Source organism: Xenopus laevis, chromosome 1S, assembly GCF_017654675.1.
Source record: "Xenopus laevis strain J_2021 chromosome 1S, Xenopus_laevis_v10.1, whole genome shotgun sequence".
NCBI classification, from domain to species: Eukaryota; Metazoa; Chordata; class Amphibia; order Anura; family Pipidae; genus Xenopus; species Xenopus laevis.
This window is the reverse complement of record NC_054372.1, coordinates 117526255-117539624: the sequence shown is the minus strand read 5'-3', so window position 1 is coordinate 117539624 and position 13370 is coordinate 117526255. Positions and strand designations below refer to the sequence as shown.

Genomic DNA, 13370 nt, shown 5'->3' with positions numbered 1-13370 from the left:
TAAAACCCAAATTAATTCAGTGCTTTCACTATAATGAATTCAATAATTACTGAATTCAAAATAAATAATTAAAAGCTCAATTATGAATTAATACTCAAGTGAATTATATAGAATAATTAATTAAAGTGCCCGTACTCTGTGAAGTAACAATATAATTAAATGTGAGTTAATTATTGATTGGTAATTAATTAGAAATCTGACAAGGAAATTCTTCTTTTAATCGAGTATAAGTCTGATTTATTAGGATTCAAAAACGTTCTAAAACCAGAATCAGATACTGACTGATAGTAAGTAGGGATGGGTGAATTTTACCCGTTTCGTTTCGCCAAAAATTCGCCGCCGGCGAAATGTTGCAGATGCCCATTAAAGTCTATGGGCGTCAAAAAAATTTTGTTGCGCGGGGAAATTGTTTTGACGCGCGTCTTTTTTTTTTGACGCGCATCTTTTTTTTTTGACGCACGCCGCCATACAAGTCTATGGGCGTCATTTTTTCGGCGAAACAAGTCGAAAAAATTCGCCCATCCCTAATAGTAAGTTGTAATACTGGGGTGTGTTCCCTTTGCCTAGAAGATGATAAAAACTACATTGCATAAAAGATGATTAAAGCTAAATCCTTGAAAAAACAGAATCCAACACAAAGCTGCATTTAGAGACACATGATTTGGGTCGGAGTTAGTTATTCTGAAATACAGGTAGCTCTAATACATTTTTAGGCAAAGGGAGTAGTCTCAAAAGGAAAACAATAATGTATTAGATGTAACTGCCAATTAAAATCTAATACTGACTCCTGCATGAAGTTAAAGAATGAAGATATTCCTAAAAGAATGATACTAAGGAGCATACTTAGTAAGGCACCATTTTTTTATTTCCATGACATCAAGATTTATTGTGATTTCATTTTCACAAAAGTTCCCCTTTCTCATTGTTAAAGGGATTCTGTCATGGTTTTTATGATGTAGTTTTATTATCTAAATTACACTGTTTACACTGCATATAATATACTCTACCATATACAATTTCATTCCTGAACCAAAAAGTATATTTTCTTTAGTTGTAATATTGTTATGTATGCAGCCAAATCCGGTAAGCTTGCCTGGTCATGTGCTTTCGGAAAGAGGATGGAATTGCTTTCAGACAGGCTATTGTTTCTCCTACTCAATGTAACTAAAGGAGTCACAGTGAGACTTTTTAAATTAGATTGTTGTTCTTATATTTACCAGGGAGCTGTTATCTTGGTACATTCCCATTGTTCTGCTGATCGGCTGATGGGCTGCTAGGGGGGGGAGGGGGATCACGTCACTCCAACTTGCAGAACAGCAGTAAAGTGTGACTGAAGTTTATCAGAGCACAAGTCAAATGACTGCACCAGAAAAAATGGCATGTCTAGCCCCATGTCAGATTTTAAAATTAAATATAAAAAATCAGTTTGCTCTTTTGAAAAACAGATTTCAGCTGAAGCAGCACTGGTAGTAACCAGTATCGTAACTAGAGGGGGGCGGGGCCCGGCTGCGCGTCACGCATTTTCAGTTGCGCACGGGCTGCTGGGGGGGCCACCAGGGGGTGCGGGCCCTGGCACCGCTCGCACCCCCTGCTCCCCTGGTAGTTCCGCCACTGGTAGTAACTGATGCATTTTGAAAAAAAACATATTTCCTGTGATAGTATCTCTTTAAGAAATCTTGTAAAAGGGTGAAGAATGAGCTAAAAAAAACTTGCTATGTGCAAAGTAACCTTTTATAGATACATCGCTGGTCTGAAAGGCTACCCAATAGATCCTTTGGGGAGAAGTATGGCAGTCAAAACATCCTGTGCAAATTGCGGCACACATGCGCGACAGGCAGAACGCATGCGCAAGTCCGACTTGCGCTGCCAAATTTCTCTTTGGGGTGGCTGGCAGATCGGGAGTAGGGGTCTGGTGAGGCGGGGGCCCACCGTGTTTTTTCCTGGTGTCCGGCCAGCCCAGTCCACTTCACCCTTCAGTAAATTTGCCCCATGGACTTGTCCTAAAATAAATGATGTTTAACATCTAATTAATGTGTTGAAGTCAGCATGTTTGCTGCCAAAGATTTAGAAAATAGCAACGATTGAGTTACCAAACCAAAAGATAATCAAACATCACAAAAATATAGATAAATGACAACTACAGAATGAGCATTCACGAACTATGCCTTACTTTGGAGCTTGTACTTGTCTGAGTTTTAATGTTCACCCTGCCTCTGCTATCCTTTTAAAACCTTATATGTAAAGTCCACATATTCTTTATTCTCAACTTTTTTTTTGCATGTGCACAATGTATTATCTTTTAGCATTTAGGCCCATTTTTTTCTTTTGTTTCTTCTTTTACCACTTGCCTGTTTTTGTTCCCCTATAATAACCCATCAATTTCCACTCACTGACATAACATCTTATTAAATTATGGGGGTATAGCTAATTTCAGTTGATAATGCATTCCTACTGTTACCAAAATGGGGTCATGTTTAATAAGGCTAAAACAGCAAATGGTATACAGATGTGCAGGTTTTCTCTGAAGTTTTGCATTAAATTTATGTACATGCCAGACAGAGCTGTCAAACTGTCCCGAATATCAAGTCAGTGAACAACAAAATCCCAAAGTTTGTTATAGCAGCAATAAATAACTTGTGATAACTTGCCCTTGCCTTGCATAACTCATCACACTACAGCCTAGTAGCTTGCCATGACATACAGTGAATATACTTTGGATACTAAAGTATGCTATATTTTCCATATACTTATTTGCAACTTCAACATGGTGAAGACCAGTAAAATTCAATTATAACTATATGCCACCACCAGAAATCATGGGACCCTATACTACTTTATTGGCAGGGCCAAGGGGCCCTCTGGGAGTAGATTAAACAAATAGCCTGATTAAACAAATAGTCATTTAAAAAGACTACATCTGACTATACAGAGAAGAAAGGCTCACTAACAAAATAATTCAAAAGATAACATATTTATTTTTTTATGTTTTGTTTATCTGAATGCAATATTCCCCAATATTTCCCACAATAGCATTAGAATTGCACTCACTGTAATCTGGTGCTAACATGTTCGCCATATACTTAAAAAGGAACTATTGCTGACATTTAATATTAGCTTCAGCATACTAAAATAAGAAACTTTTTAAATATTCAATTAAAAATGCTGTACTGTTTCTGAAATAGTCAAGTTCATCTTCACTTTCTCTCTCCTCTCCACTATCTCCTTTCTCTTCATTCTGTCTTCATTCAGGAGTTGGGTGTCAGTTAAATGATCCAATATATCTTATGGGGGCTCCTTTTGCCTAGAAGATATATTAGAGCTCACTACTAAAATCACCAGAAATCCTGTCTCACTACATGCAGAACTTGTGCAAAAGGCAGTTATTTTCTAAGATTTTGTTTGTACTTTAATCAATTATTTGAGTGCGCTCTATTACATCTGCTAGTATCTTCTAGGCAAAAGGAGCCCCCATAATATATATTGGATCATTCAGCTGACACCCAAATGTAGCATGAAGACAGAAGCTAAGAGAGGGATAGTGAAGATAAACGTGATTATTTAATTTTTGCATTTTTAATTGATTGTATTGAGAAAGTTTCTTATAGCTTATATTAAATTTTTATTTATCTTCAAGGCACAAAGGTTTGAGCTGTTTTGCAAAACAGCTCAAACCTTTGTGCCTTGAAGGAGGCAGGTAGCACATGGGTATGCATTTACATACCTTCCAAGAGCGGCAAAATTCAGTACACAACAACAAGCACCAACAGGTGCACCATGCTAAAGGAGACATATACAAAGGAGAACCATAGAGGAATTATAGCACCAATGCAAATCCACAGCTGCAAAGAAATTTGATTTTTTTTCTGGTGACAAACACCATTAACTTTCCATTGTACTGCAAACACAATGGTACCTACCACATGTGGTTGAAATATATTGCTTTTTCACAATGGCACCAGCAATTCTCATGAGAATGTATCACTATCTGTCAATCATAGTACCTTGCCATAATTATGCCAACGTAATTAAACAAGGCATCATAGGGAAGAAGAATGATAATCAAAGATTTTTAAATACGCCTTTTAAATAGTTACCAGCCAACTATCACACATAGGGGGTTATTTATCAAGGTCCAAATTTATCTCAATATCGGCTTCTACAAACTCCGATCTAACCCGCTCAGTTTTTAATGTTTATTTATTATTACATTTTACCTTTGCGGGAAAAGCTCAGATTTTCACGATTTTTTTGTGAATTTTCCCTGAGAACTCCTAATTTTTCTAAGTTTTCACTCGAAAGCTCCGAAAACATCGCAAAATTGACCGAAACCCCCAACACAACCAAAAATCAATGGGACTGTTCCCATTGACTTTTATGCAACCTCGACAGGTTTGAGATGCTGTGTTTTCATATTCTGGCTTTTTAGCCCTCGCGGTTTAATAAATTCCGAAAAAGTCGTGATTTTTTTTAAGCCTATTATAACACAAAAAATCACAAATTTTTCGGATTTCGGGGAATTTTGGGTATTCGGAGCTTAGTAAATAAACCCCTTATAGTTTGCCCACAGAGCTCTACTTTATGTACCTATTCTTCAGAAACATTGCTTGTTCGAGATTAGCCAAAGGGAGATAAATGATCACTTGTTCTATAACTTATCTCTGGAACATGCATTATGCTATGGTAGACAAATAAAAAAGATAAGGTTAACCCATGCAATGAGCTCCTTTATATGGAGAGATGTTCCTTTTATTTGTGCAACATTATATCAAATCCTAAGAGTCAGGTCATACAAAAGTTATATACACAAGAAGCAATGAAACTTCAAACACCAAACACTATTTGGTGTTCATTTATCACCCTGCTCATTAAACACCTGGAAATATAACTGCCAATTCACCAGACAAAAGCCACAAATACACTGGGAAATATTTGTTTACGGTGTGTCAGTCATTTTGCTTTATTTCTGCCATTGTGATTTTTTTTTTTTTAAGTTTAATGATATTGCGTTTACATTTAACCTGTAGATGACTTCAGTGCAGAACTGGGATTTTATTATTTGGGTGTTAATAATTTGTAAAATCTTCAGATCAGTGGTTTAGGTTAGTATTGTGCCATTTTACTTTGCAATGGTCTTTAAAATTATATTGTGGAAACTTTCCCCTAACATGGGAGTCAAAGAAACTGCTTACAAAGTGTTATTTCGTTGGTATCTTACACCTAAGCGCAAGCACGCTATTAATCCAACCTTTCCTCCTACATGTTTTAGGGGATATACAACTGGAGGAGACTATCTCCATGCATGGTGGCATTGCCCCATTGTGTCAACGTTATGGACTGAGGTATATCATATGGCTTCCAAGATAATAGGGGTAACCATTGAACCATCTATGGAAACAGCACTTTAATCACTGCCCTATCCTAAGTCCGTTCCACATTTGCGTAAATTGGTTTCTCAGATACTAGCTGCTACACATTGGGTTATAGCCCTCTACTGGTTGGCTCCTTCCCTCTCTATATTACATGTTGTTAATAGACTTAAATTTATCCAATCTATGCATTATTTATCAGCTCTCATGGAAGATAAATTTGATCTTCATACATCCATATGGTCACTTTGGGAGAAGTTTCTTTCTGAACAGATGCAATTGTACTAATGTCCTAGATATGACTGTGTTCAGACTTATGTCCTTGATATGAATGTGATCAGGCTTTGTACAGATGCCCTTTTTTTATACATATTATTTTTGTAAACTTTTCTTTTTATTTATTTTTCATTATGTACTTTATGCTTTATTCATTTGTGGATATATACTATAAATGTCACTAATAAAGAGTTATAAAAAAAAAATGATATTGTGCTTATGCAAACATGACTTGGTGCCTGAAACCATTAACCATCAACAAATACAATACGTTGTACTCCTTACAGTTAAATATTTAATGGCAAGTACAAAAATCCATGATCAGAGTTAAATATAGAATGGCAAATAAAAAAATCCAGAATTAGAGATACAGTGGTAAATTGCACCAATATATTTACCCATTACAACCTGTGTAATAGGGTAAGTAACAAGCACAGGGTTGTGACCATACCCAGTAACAAAAAATGTTGTTTAGCATTCAACCACAACTTCACATGTAACTAAAATATATTCTGTATTCTTCCTGTGCCTACTCTTTATTTTCCATATGGCAGTACATGATTGCACATGAGCAAAATTAAAACAAAAGCCATTTGTAACATCAGCTAATGTAGCAAACTGTAACCATTCATTTGGAGTCAGTACCTGGATTCCTGAGCTGATAGAAACATGAACACTTAAAGGAGAATTCAACCCTTTAAGAAATAAACCCGTACCCCCACCCCACGTAGCCCCCCTCCCTCCTCCCTCCAGCCTAAATGCCCCCCTGGGGGAAATGCCCCATACTTTATACTTACCCCATAGCGAAGTTTTTGGCATCCGAGTTCCACTAAACCATCTTCCGGGTTTTCAGCTAGCTGAGTGGGAGATTGGCATGCCGGCGCATACGCAGTTGGAGCAATTTGCCGGTTTGCGACAACTGCGCATGCCCAGGAACTCACGAAAATTGATGAAGACCCAGAAGATGGCTGCGTGGAACTTGGATGCCAGAAACTGCCCAGAGGGGTAAGTATAAAGTATGGGGCATTTCCCCAGGGGGGCAGTTAGGCTGGGGGGAGGAGGAAGGGGGTCCACATGGGGTCGGGGTACGGGTTTATTTCTTAAAGGGTTTAATTTGCCTTTAAACTAACAGTCAAATATAATTTTAAAAAAAATGGAAAGCACTTTTTCACAAAAGAAGAAAAGGCAATGCACTCCCATCCACTGCTTCTTACAAGTGCATTGAAAGGCACTGTATCAGCCTGGAAGTGCACACACACACACGGAGTGCATTTTGGTGTGAAAAATGCATACTTTTTTGTTTTTGATCCACTCTGCATGCACACTAGAAAATGCAGGTGGAGAAAAGCCGATGAACAGAGTTAGCCTTAGCTCTAAGAGCAAGCTCTAAAACATTGTCTAGGCCATGGGTCCCCAACCTTTTTTACTCATGAGCAACATACAAATGTAAAAAGAGCTGGAAAAAATTCCTGGAGGTGCCAAAAAAGGGCTGTGATTTGACAGACCCTATGTTTACTGGCAGCCTACAGGAGGCTCTGTTTGGCAGTACACATGGTTTTTATGCAACCAAAACTTTCCTCCAAGGGTTTGGTGAGCAAAATGTTGCTCACGGGTAGGGGATCACTGGCCTAGGCAATGGGATCACACACCAATTAATTTGACATAACTGACAATAAAAATATAACTCTGATTCCTACATTAAGAGAGGCAGATTGCTAAGTGGGAAATAGTTTGCTGTTTATTTCAGAAACTACATATAAAATTCATGCTTTGGTATTCCCTTCTCAGCAATCTGTCTCTATTGAGGCAGGAGTCAGATTTTAATTTGCAACTGTAATACATCATTGTAACATACTATTTTTGCCCAGACAATGTGTTAGCCCTAGCTGTCTATCAGTTAACTGACAATCAAATTTGATTCTGATTCCTGAGTAGAGACAGATTGCTAAGGGAAAAAAAACTTATCATTTGTCTGCCTATAATAAAAAAATAATTGTTTTAATATACTTATATAATATTTCGGCATCAAACCTGAACAATTTATGACAATAACAATATATCAAATTTCAAGATGGAAATATATGCAGTTGCACCTGGTTTGATATTCCAATCTCCATATTTATTAGAATAGGATTTCCTAAGGACTAGTATTTGTAGAGGCAACTTAATTTTTTCCAATTAGTAATCCTTTTATTTTAGAAGCTGTTGCATGGTTGCTACAGCCCTATGTGTCACAGTTTTTCTAATATTGAAGTGTAAAGTGTCATTTTTCACCTGCCCCCCCGCCCCCCGGGAGGGGGGGGAGAGTTGCCGACCCTGTAAACTGTTCTAAACTGATACAATTATTTGATACATTTATTATCTTTGTCCCTGCTGAGCATAATCTCTGGGTTTCATTACAGGCAGCTGTTAGAATTGATACAATTGTTGCTAATACTCCAGAGATGCTTCTGAGAAATGTATCAACTAAATATTTTTGCCACTTTAAATGCATAATCCTCTGGCTATGGTAGCCTATGTATAATATAACAGCCCATAGCAAAGTAATATTAACTTCCTTCTTTACAAATCAGATTTGGTAAGTTTACTTTGAAGGCAGCTATGTACAGATTGGGTAGTGCATTTCCCCCACTAATGAATATACAGTCTATTTATCTAATTATGTCTCGAATTATAATTATACATTAAAAATCTTGCAAGGTTTTTTTAGTGAAAGTTGCCCCTATACAAAGCTGCAGTGTGCTATATTAAGTATATGTAAAAATAATGTAACTTTTCCATTTTTCTGCTCTAATGTCAATGGCATGGAAAATGTCCACTTGTTAGATACACAACTTCTTAGTTGGAAGTTGGAACAGCCAGTCACAGCATTTACACACTGTAACATTCTCTGACAACACAGAAAAATAAAGAGCAGGTAAAACTACTTCCCTGAGATCATCAAATAACAGTAGAGATAATGTGATATATTTTCTTTTTAGATTATACTGTATATAGAAATGGACTTATGTGACAACCTTTTCTACTCGCAGACAGCACAAAATTGCTAATGACCAGTAAATCATACAAGTAAAGATTCTAGTACAACAGCATCACAGTAAGCTGTCAATAATGTATTCGGATAACGTTTAAGCCACATGTTTTGCGGTGCCCTACAATTTTCCATGTCTTCAGCACTCAACATTTGCCTCACTTAAAAATGTATTTGGAAAATTCATGCATTCAAAAAATGAACTGCTTTGCAAACAGTGCACTTTACATCCCAAAACAGCAACTGAATTCAGTGGAGCTTTAATGGATATGTAAACACTTTTCTATCCCTCTTTCTTATAAGTCCTCAGCATGCACAACTTATATGGAAAGATAACCAGCGCTGTAACAGATAGTGTCATGCAAAAGTATCCAGACCTATCAACAATGATGACATTTTACAAACTAAAAATTGAAAATTGCATTCTCTGTGTTATTTTTATTTTAAATATATTATTTCAAGATTAGCTTTTAAAGGGGTGGTTTACACCTTTGAGGTACCTTTTATTGTGTTATAGAACGGTCAATTCTAAGCAACTTTTCAATTGGTTTTCATTATTTATTTCTTATAGTTTTATATTTATTTGCCTTTCAAATGGACGTCGCTGACTCCCTTCTAAAAAACAAATGCTCTATAAGGCTACAAATGTATTGTTATTGTTACTTTTTATTACTGATACTTCTATTCAGCCCCTCTACTATTCATATTCCAGTCTCTTATTCAAATCAATGCATGGTTGCTAGGGTAATGTGGACCCTAGTTACCAGATTGCTTAAGATGCAAATTGAAGTGGTGCTAAATAAATGTCTTAATAACTCAAAAACCACAAACAATAAAAAATTAAAACCAATTGCAAACTGTCTCAGAATATCACTCTCTATATCATACTAAAAGTTATCTCAAAGGTAAACAACCCCTATAATTACTACTAAAAGGTTTGATTACAGTATTCACAAGGCAGTAATTATACAGGCACAAAAATATATATATGTATGTGTGTTTATGTCTGGGACCTGGGCTTTCTGGATAAGGTATCTTACTTTAATTTGGAATACCATGTCCAAAATCTATTAAAAACTAGTATACATCCTTTACAGTTGTTTTGCAATTTGACATGGGTTAATGTTGGGTTAGATGGGTTATCCACACACAGTCAATGACAGGTAGAAATCTTCTAAATTCACAAGCAGATGTTAGTAAATTTCTGCAAACCAACAACTCAAATACCAGAAAACAAGACTCAGACAAGGCATAATATCACTGCAAAATCATGCAGATATAAAGCAATGATGAAAAATACCAGTACAAAGTGGCCAGACAATACTACAGTTATTCCTTCGGCTCACAGGAGACTGTTCATTAAATGAGTAACGAAGATGTAAACTGACCACAATTACTTATGCCTGCAATCCCTCTGAGATTGGCAGATTCGTGATTTCCAAACCACGCTGGAAAGCGTTCAAAAAGTCCATGTAATTTCTGGGACTGCAGAACAACTACAGCACAAACTCTCCTAGAAAACCGAGCCATCTGGCACCAATAACAAATTGGTAACGTTTTCATGGCTTTATGACAAAAATACATCTTGTGAATCTTTTTCTAAAGTAATTAAACTCTAGTACACAAACAAATATAATCTACCCCAAACTTTTCCTGACATGGTTTATACTATGCCAGTGTTTTTTAACACACAGCAATCTCCACTTTACTGGGCAGTCAGCACCACTTAAATGTAAGTGACACTGTAAGAAAAAATGCAAGCTTTACAACATTAAGGGGCAGCTTTATCAAAGGTTGAATTGAAAATTTGTATTTTCGAGTTTTTTTATGGTCAAAACTGTTAAATTTGACTAGGGAGTTCTTCAAATTCGATTCCAGTTTTTCAAAAAATTCTAATTAGATTTTCGACATTTATCATACTCCAGCCATTTAAGAACTCAAATTCGACTATTCACCACCTAAAACCTGCCGAATTGCTGTTTAAGTCAATGGGAGTGGTCCAGGGATCAATTTGGAGTTGTTTGCAGCCTTCCTGACATTTGAGTTTTTTTCAGAGAAAAAAACTCGAATCGAGTTTTAAAAATTCAAATTTTAAATAAATTTCAATTAGTCGAATTTATGGGAGTTTTTAAAAACTCCCATGAATTTGAAATTCAACCTTTGATAAGTGTGCCTCTAAGTATCTAACTCTTCTATGTATCTAGCTCTGTGTATATGACCATCTATCATCTTTCTAGGATTGGTGTATTATGTACAATAGAGGGTTCATTTACTGACAGAGGAGAAGGATGTAAAGTTCAAGCAGGTGCCAAACGCCATGCTTTTCACACTTTGCACCCTGCCCAGAATGGAGCACAAGAATACATACCTGTGCATTCCCTGTGTTTAGCAGAACTGTATTCATAAGGGGAGGGCTGAGGCATGAAGGTACCCACCCTCCCATCCCTTCCTCGTCATATGGTCATGCAAGTTAGGGACCACTGGCTAGTTTGTGACTGAGCAAACCCCCCCCCCCCCGTAAGTGCTCTAGCACTTATACCCTATGTCTTCTTAATATGATATATGTAACACTGATGAGCTCCTGCATACAGTGTCTAGGTATCAAACTGTACTTTTTCATAATTGACCATGTTATGTGCTGCCCAGTCACTCTTACCGATTTAACTTCTAAAAGGGTTTGTGTGTGGGTTTTTTTACATTCATATACAGGTATGGTATCTACTTTCAGTAATGTTTAGGAGCTGGAGTTTTCCATTTCTTAAGTGTACTAAAAACATTTAAACATTAAAAAACGAATACAATTCTTTTGCTACCAATATAGATGTACAGTATGCTGCTGCATGTACTGTATATACTTTCTAATGTGCTATAATTATATGGTGTCTCCGCAGTTTACCCCTATATGCTACAATTCTCAAAATATGTTGTCATTGAATATATATAATGAAATGACCATAAACAATAGAAACAGAAATGTGTACTTTCCAGTGACTACTAAGATGATAGATAATAGATAGATAGATAGATAGATAGATAGATAGATAGATAGATAGATAGATAGATAGATGATAGTCCAAAAGACAAATGTACAAATATAAAGAGTTCCTACATAAATTCTGATAATGTAACAATGCTCTAAATAAATCATTTACACATAAACTAACTGTATGCTTTTTACTACTTGTGTGTTTTTACTTAAAAGCATCACAGTAGTACATATTTAGCAGTTTTATATGTATATATATATATATATATATATATCTATATATATATATATATATATATATATATATATATATATATATATATAGTATCTAATTCCAAATAGATATGTGCTTTGTCTGAATCTGTCACCTATCTACCTGTCTGTGCCTAGTTATCTATTACAAGAATTGTCCTTTGGTTGTTCTAATGCCAGGATTCCATCAGTTGTGTATCCAGTAAACTCTAGAACAATCTGTCCATTTGCCTATGGGGCATTTCATTTGTACTGTATACCTTTGCTTTTGGTACTCAGTATCGTATCATACCTGTACATATATAAATGCAACACAACATCCTTTATGGAAAGTGTATATGGGATGGAACATACCAGCAGGTAAGCAGAGGTGTCTGTACCACAAACTCCACACTGTATCCTCCCCATCCGGAAAGTGACAAGTCCGGCGTGAGTGCACATGGACATACCACTCCTGATTCACTTTCTCCTCTTCACCTCAGCACACAAGCATGACAGCGACCCCAGCCTTCAGCACAGATAGTGCCCACTTTCCTATGCACGTGACACCCCTCTGTGGTGCCCACCGAACAGAAGCCCCTATGAAAGTTACTAAGTGCCAGGCGTCTACAGTGGCGCACCTCTACTTATCAGCATTCTCATATAGGAGACGCATTATGAATCCTCTGCCTGGGGCAGCACTGGGACTTAGCGGAACTGCTGCTACTGCTGGTCCCAGATAGTAATGAGGAGCCAAACATATGACAGGCGGCCCGTGTGCTCTAACAGGAGCTGTGCGCTGTGCCTCCTCAGCGGAGACCAATGATAGCAGAGCGCTGTTCAGGAGAGAGGGGCGGAGGGAGGTGTAAGTGAGGTCCTCTAAGCAGGAAGCCTACCCCTGGGAAGGAGGCGGGTACCGAAACTTCGCAGCGCCACAGGTCACTGTGTCATCGACTGGCACTAACGTTCCATGGCAACATTCCGTGCCCTTAGAATGCTTGGGCAGATTATAAATCGGGAGGGAGGGGCGCGTCCTTTCATTGCAGTTGTGTTGTGTGATTGGATGCGCAGCACCTTCTTTATGCTAATTCATTTCTCTCTCGGAACAGGATAGTTTGTCAGTGCGTGTATCCCCCCGCTCACTCACTAGTTATTACCTGATACCGCTAAACCTCCCACAGATAGAATCCACCCATAAGTGTTTGTAGTGTCCCAGGGTGCCTATACTGCTATATACTAAAGCCATACCTCCCAACTGTCCCTTTTTCGGAGGGACAGTCCCTCTTTTGACAGCTCAACCCGCAGTCCCTCATTTGTACTGGAAAGTCCCTCTTTTCTATGCACTGAACAGCCAGAAAAAGAAACAAAGTTTGTCACTTAATTGGCTTTTAGCAGAGAGCCCAGAACAGCTAACAGGTGCAAATAAGATACTTTGTAACAATTTTGAGACACAAAAACACAGTTTAGATAAGGAGAAATA

At 37.3% G+C, this 13370-nt stretch overlaps 1 protein-coding gene across 1 annotated transcript in view; it reads right to left on the bottom strand.

Annotated features, from left to right (window-relative positions):
* Positions 1 to 13076, bottom strand: part of glis3.S (GLIS family zinc finger 3 S homeolog) — a 179894-nt gene extending 166818 nt beyond the window's left edge. The window contains exon 1 of the mRNA XM_018241627.2: positions 12266 to 13076. The gene's annotated coding sequence lies outside the window, so the exon portion shown is untranslated. The remainder of the gene's footprint in view (positions 1 to 12265) is intronic.
* Positions 13077 to 13370: the final 294 nt, after the last annotated feature.